The following is a 7,107-nucleotide window of genomic DNA, read 5'->3' as shown; positions in this document are numbered from 1 at the left end:
CATATCCTTATTCATTCCATTACTTCAAGGAAACAAATATTTCACCTGTGAACCGTTGTACTGAAGTTAGCATTTTAGGTTCTCTATGAATGGTGAACTCGACTTTAAGACCAAACAATACAGCTGTGTTTTTTAAGGGAGTCTAAAAGAAGAAAACCTTTTTCAGAATACCTCACCTAAAAAGCACACAACAGATCTTAATAGCAGGAAAAAATTGCTTACAATAGCAAAAAGTGAAACACTTCTCTCAGGCTGAACCTGTGAGTCACAATTTAGGCCTGGATGCAGCAAGCCACTGTCTCAAGCTACAGTTATGACAGGAATACAGTCATTATCATACCAGCAAGTTACCAGCAAGCAAGTTCTTTTCGTGTGACATAAATTCATACTTAGGAAAAAACTAAGAATCATTATGATTAAAAATATGCAAAGAAATCTAGTTCCATAACAAGAGCAGAGAACTTCTGATAGAATGAGTATCAGAGCCACAATCTTCGCTAAGTTTGAATGTGTGGAATAAAATTAAACTGCAAATTACCTGAAAAGGCTAGCAAACTGTCCAAGTGTCAGCATTCACAGTGCTCATAAATAACTTTTTCCATTATAAGTTGTTTTTATTTGATCAATAGAAATTATAATAAAGCACAGAAGAAATTGTTTTCATTTTTCAACAGAGATAAGCTTATTTAGAGGCTTATATAGCTGCAATCTTTGCAAAATCACAACAGGATTTAGAGGTCATTCGCAGTGAAAAACAGGTTTTCTCAGAATCAGCCAGAACTCCTGCAGCTGTTGCACTGCGATCAACCTAAAAACAACTCTTCTGAAAGGCCTCATGCTGGTACTTAACTTGGTTCCCTACCAGCTCCAGTCCTAACGAGGTATAAAGGTGCATGAAGGCTGTACAGCTTCTCCCTCCAAGTTGTAGTCCAGTTTCTCTCCCAGAATGGTACAAGTAAGGAGAAGCAGGAATTATGTGACTCATAACAAATGTCTCTCTGATTCCCTAACTGGAAATATATATATAGGCAGCTCACACTGAAAACTTCAGCTTGGATTTTTTACCTCCAGCCATGGAAATACACCCTGAAACTTCAGTTTGTGGTAAGATCCATGCATCTATGCAGAGACCATGAAGTACACTACACATGTGTCTCAATTTGAGTGATGAGGGCAAGATGATTTGTTTTGGCCATACAAGAGAAAGCAGAATTTTAAAGTGGATGATACTATTTATCATCCCTCAGTAATACTTTCAAATTTACACAAAATCTGCCATGAATTGAAATATTCATCATCTTATATTGACTTTATTTCTTGATAATTAGCTTTAAATTTATAGACAATACATTGGAAAATTAATTAAACATGGCTGTAGTCAGGCTTTATGGTATGAAACATTTAACTTAAAAAATAATGCTACTTAATTTAAAAATAAAAACATATCAGAAGATATTTTTCTGGTTACTTCTAAAATCTAATGAAAGTATAGTGACCAGGATGTGGGCAGCCATCTAGAAATTAGGCTTACAGTTCAAAGTCAGGGCAGAGAAAGGAGACACATTAGCGTTTAAAAAAAAAAAAAAAAAAGTACAAGTGAATAATTGCTGAAAACCTGCAGTCTGGCAGATAGACAAAATAAGTCTTAGGTGCTAGATCAAGTTTCAGAAAAACACAAAGTTTATCTCTGAAGGTAGAGAGAAGAACAAAGGGAACAGGGAAACAGCTAAATTTCAAACTACAGAAAGAGTCAAGAAGGGCTCTTTGACAGGAAACTTGTATTGCATAGAAACAGGCTATGTGCCCCCAGGGAATGTGTAAATCTAGGAGTTCCTGTTGCACATGTCAATCACGGCCAACTACTCATAATTTCCAAGCTATGCACGCTATGGTCCACACATACAGGTTATCAGCTACTGGATCCAAGACAACCATTAGAGACAGAGACCTGCTGCTTGGTTTTGGGGGTTGGGTTGTTGTGGGTTTTATTGCAATAGATCTTAGTGACTGCTTGCAAGCTGACCCTTAAGATAATTTTACGGTGTGTATCAGCAAAGACTCAGTTATACTTAATGATATGTTGTCCATCTTTCTTTAATCTCCACAGAAGGTATAATTTGTCCTCTATGAAGACACATTTTGGCAAATGTCAAAAAACAATGTAAGAAAGCCAATCAGTAAACAAATCAAGAGCTCAGGCATGTGACTGAGTTCCTGCATATCAGCTGAGTCACAGTAACTGACCTCGCCTGCTCTTGATAATGTAGAGGTCAGATGAAAGTGGCTTAAGCTAATCTTCACTGCCTGAGAGTTACAACAAGTCACACAACATGGCTCAGTCTGAAGCTAAGTAAGCATAGAGTATTTTGTTATATCAGACTAACTGAATCACAACAGGAAACAGCGCCAGGCGGAGCTGCCTAAGGTCTGCCTCTAAAACGAAGGTAAAGGCATGACTTATTGCATCTGTATGTATGATTATGAGAAAAAGAACTGTGTGATAGCAGCTGTAACAATCAAAGACAGAAGCAATCACAAGCGTTATCCAGGGAAAAGAGTGGACAGAGACCCTTGTCTTCTGGCTCAAAACTTGCAGGTAAAATGAATTTGGAATTTTTCTGCTGTTATGGTCTCTCCTGTGTTTGAAGGTACAGGATTTTCTGTGTATTTTTAAAATAAGAAAGATATTGCAAAAAATGCATCTTACTTGAATCAAACGTAAACACCGAGTAGAAGTTTTCATTAAATGATAATAGAACAATGGATATCTTTTGAGTCAAGAAACAGCTTAATAATCTCTTATGTAATTCACAATACTTTCTAGCATGTATTTTTTTCTACAATTTCTTAGTGCAACAAATCTAGACAAATGCCAAATCCCCCAATGTTATGAGTTCAGTCTAACTCAAACAAGTCCCATGACTCAAAATTGCCTCAGTAAAGGAGAAGGAATAATAGCTTATATGGTCGTGTATTCTCTATACATAAGCATGCAGTAACTTACAATAAAAGCTCTGTTTTCCAAGCTCGAATAAGAAGGCCTTTGCCTGACAGTTAGAGTAAATGCAGATGTTTTAAACAGCTGTGTCTGGCTAAAAAGACTGCACCTGCCCTCTATTAGCTTTTAATTTACTATGATAGGCTTGCCAACGCAAAAATTTATAAAATGCCTCAACATATGGAGCTAGTATTTACTTGGGAGCCAAGAATTCAAAAAAACGCTCAAGATCACTTGTGTCTGATTTAAAAACTGAACACTAGATGGAGCTATGTCCTTGTAGCACCATTAGTTAAATTTAGCTAGCTATAGCTATTTCAGCTACAATTCCAATTATTTACATACAAGCGGCCAGATCAATGGCTTGTTTAAAAAAGTCTTTAAAAATGCTGAACAAAAGTAACAGTAGGTTCCTGAAAGCCTTTTTTAAGAACTGCATGTTTTCATAAAAACTCCTAGAATTTAAAAAGAAGACTGGAAAAAAACAGCTCAACAAGTATAGTACTCTCTAAGAAAACTATATATCAAGGGATTTTCTAAAAAAAAAGTATTTAATCTGTCCGAGTAAGAAAGATCTGAAAAGAAGACTTTTATATCATGTGTACTGCTACAGAACAGTTATGCTCTAAACTGTGAGAGAGAAAAAAAATAATAAGCTCCATTTTAGTATCAAGTGGCTGTAGCTGTCCTGCAAGACTCCAAGAAAATGTCAAGTGCAATTTTAGGTAGAGACAAAATATCTTTATTTAAACTATCATCTTGAATATTTCACATTAACTCCACCAAATAATGACAGGGAAAAAACCACACAACCATATCTTAGCCACTGAAAAATAGTATACCATGTATGTTAAAGAAAAGGTTTCAAAGGATAAGAGAAGGTTGTTCACCTTACCAGAGGAGACTGGTAACACGACTGGCCACAAATCTCTGTTAAAGAAAAGGCAGGCTACCCTTTCTAATGAGACATAATGGATTAGCTGTATGGAGTCAAAGGGGTAGGATTCGCCAATCCATTATTTCCTGTCTGGAGCTGATTTAACCAAATTTACGTGAAGGGAAATCTCTGAGTATTTAAATGGATCATTTTTTCACAAACAAGATATTACACACTACTTGTAGCTTTCACAGTACTGCATCACAATGTTTATTAATTGTTTTAATGCTAGCGTTTCATAGCCTGTACAGTCTATGAATATGAGCACTGTGATATGGAGAAAACAGTGAAATCACACTGTGACTAACCTTTGCTGTAGTCTTGTTGGAGTAAAGCTTTTGATAAAGAAGAACATGAGGTCTTAAGTAGCTGTTGTGAGAGTTCTTGAGTAAATTGATAATAAAAAACAGAATGGTTGAGACTGAATTTAGACTACATTAGTTGCAGTTAGTTTACTCTCCTGTATAAACAGTAAAATTAAAGCTTTATAAAACTTTTCAGCAAATAAACCAGCAATTTGGAACATACTGCAAACTGATGTATCAAAACATGAATATATTAGCTGGACATGAGCCATCAAGATGCACTCGCAGCCCAGAAAGCCAACTGCATCCTAGGCTGCATCACAAGAAGCATGGCCAGCAGGTTGAGGGAGGTGATTCTCCCCCTCTACTCCACTCTGGTGAGACCCCACCTGGAGTACTGTGTCCAGCTCTGGAGCCTCCCACATAAGAAGGACATGGACCTGTTGGAGCAGTTCCAGAGGAGGGCTATGAAGATGATCAGAGCACCTCTGGAGCACCTCTCCTATGAGGACAGGCTGAGAGAGTTGGGGCTGTTCAGCCTGGCTCTGGGGAGACATTATTGCAGCCTTTTCAATATTTAAAAGGGGCCTACAAGAAAGATGGGGAGAAACTCTTTAGTAGGGGCTGTTGTGATAGGACAAGGGGTAATGGTTTTAAACTGAGAGAGGATAGATTCAGATTAAACATAAGGAAAAAAAAATTTTATCATGAGGGTGGTGAAACACTGGAACAGGTTGCCCAGAGAGGTGGTGGATGCCCCATCCCTGGAAATATTCCAGGCCAGGTTGGACGGGGCTCTGAGCAAGCTGATCTAGTTGGGGATGTCCCTGCTTCTTGCAGAGGGGTTGGACTAGATGACCTTTGAAGGTCCCTTCCAACCCACACCATTCTATGGTTCTGTGAATGTTTTTTCCTGCCTTACAGCCATGAGCTTCTATGTAGGGAGCACAGTCATTTAGAGCCTTCATCTACGTGTCTGGTTTGGTCCTTACCCTTCAGTGACTATGAACCATTTTGTCCCTTTTCTGTACAATCCAGTAACAGACCAAGCAGGGCACTATGAAAAAACCACTAACGTGCATAATCCTAAGCGCCATTCAGGCATGCTTGCAGGATGAGGAACATGGCCTGAACTCAAATATAGGGCCTCTCAGCATTGTCAGTGTGACCCACAATGTGACTATGACACTGAGGAAGTGAAACTCAGATAGTTCCACTCAATGATTTTTAACAAAATAAAAATATACCTTGTTCATTATATCTAGTTGAGATAAACAGTCATAGAGCAACATGTAGGACCTCACAGGTAACTTTCCACTGATTTTTAGATGGAAGAAAATAAGATGGTCAGTAAAGCAGTGCCTGGCAGTGTTCTCTTTTGGGGTTCCTAACTTGTTTTATTCATAGGTCTTTTCTGAGAAGGATGGTTCTGCTCTGCCTGAAAAAGCTTCATTGTTATATAAGAGAGGCAAAGACTTAACACAATGCCAGCTTTGTGACAGTAATGTGTCTGCACTACTGCAGAAAAGAAACAAACCACTCTTATTGAAGGGGGGACTTCTGGAATGGTAATTAGCCAAGAGGCCAGGACAGCTGAGGGAGTGCTTCTGAAACCCGCTATGCTGAGAGAGAGAGATGCAGAATTAATCCACTTAATCCACTTAAAAATATATTAAACAGGACAGACAGGATCAACAAGCCTAAGGCAGCCCAAAATTAGGATTCTCTCTGCTTTCTGGTGGTACAATAATATTATAGTGGTATCAGCACTACATATATCAAACAATAGGGAATAGTAAAATGATTCCTCATGAATACTGCAGCAGTGGCAGGACAGTGGTTTGTATTCTGCTGGTTTGTGTATTCTGCTGGTATTCTGCTGTATTCTGGTTTGTGCTGCTCAACCTCCCTCTGATTCTGCCTTTGCTTCCCAAGGGAGTGGCAGTAATTACACAGCCTCTCTGTTCCAGGTCTCTTCCCTTCACAGCACTAGGACAACGCCATGTTCGTCTTCCCATGCACTGGCTGACACCGCTTTTCTCAACAAAATACAACATACACCAGCAGGGTCCAGGCTATTTCAGATCAGAAATAAACAAGAAAGTAGGTAACAACCCTACATGGTCATAAAGGAGTAAATGACATCGCAGATGCTGGTTTCCTCAAGTGGAAAGTCACCTAGACACCTGTCCTAGACACCCAGCGAGGCTAGCCGGGGAAAGGGAGGGGAAGCCACGCTGGTGTTGAAAAAGACTCCTAGCTTTGCCCAGATTGTTCTAAATTCCACTGACCCTTTCCCAAATGGTTTAACAATACTGCAAACAGTGGTGCTATAGCAATAATACTCTTTGGTATCAGTATTACGAAAGATGCAAATGTTATCAACCATTACAATTTTGACCACTCCTCTATGTGACCTATTTAAGATGACTACCTCAAAGCTGAGAGGAAAGACAAGAAAAATTCAAGAGCAAGCCAAATTAATACACAGCCTGTGGATTCTTGCCAGTTTTAATTATCCTTTAGCATGTTCAGAGATGTTTCAAAGTTCTGCTTCTCTTCCCATTTTCTCCCTCTCCCACCTTAGGCATTTTTTCTCTGTAAGTGAGGTCCAACTCTTTATCTGGAATATCTAGTATGTGATTCACGGTCTTGGTCTCACACATAAGATTAAAAGAAAACTGAAATCATACCTAACTTTCACAAGGTCAGTGAGTGCATCAGTTGGTAACAGGGAACAAAATGTTTCATCATTCCAAATACACTACAAGCTTACGCTAGGCAAAATTCTAAAATTGAGGACAATTATTCTAAGTAAGAGAATTTCATTAAAACATGCTTAGACTATTTAAATGGAAGTCAACATC

This window comes from Chlamydotis macqueenii, chromosome 5 (genome assembly GCF_036417535.1).
Source record: "Chlamydotis macqueenii isolate bChlMac1 chromosome 5, bChlMac1.mat, whole genome shotgun sequence".
Classification (NCBI taxonomy): Eukaryota; Metazoa; Chordata; class Aves; order Otidiformes; family Otididae; genus Chlamydotis; species Chlamydotis macqueenii.
The sequence above is the reverse complement of the archived record's forward strand: the minus strand, read 5'-3'. Positions refer to the sequence as shown.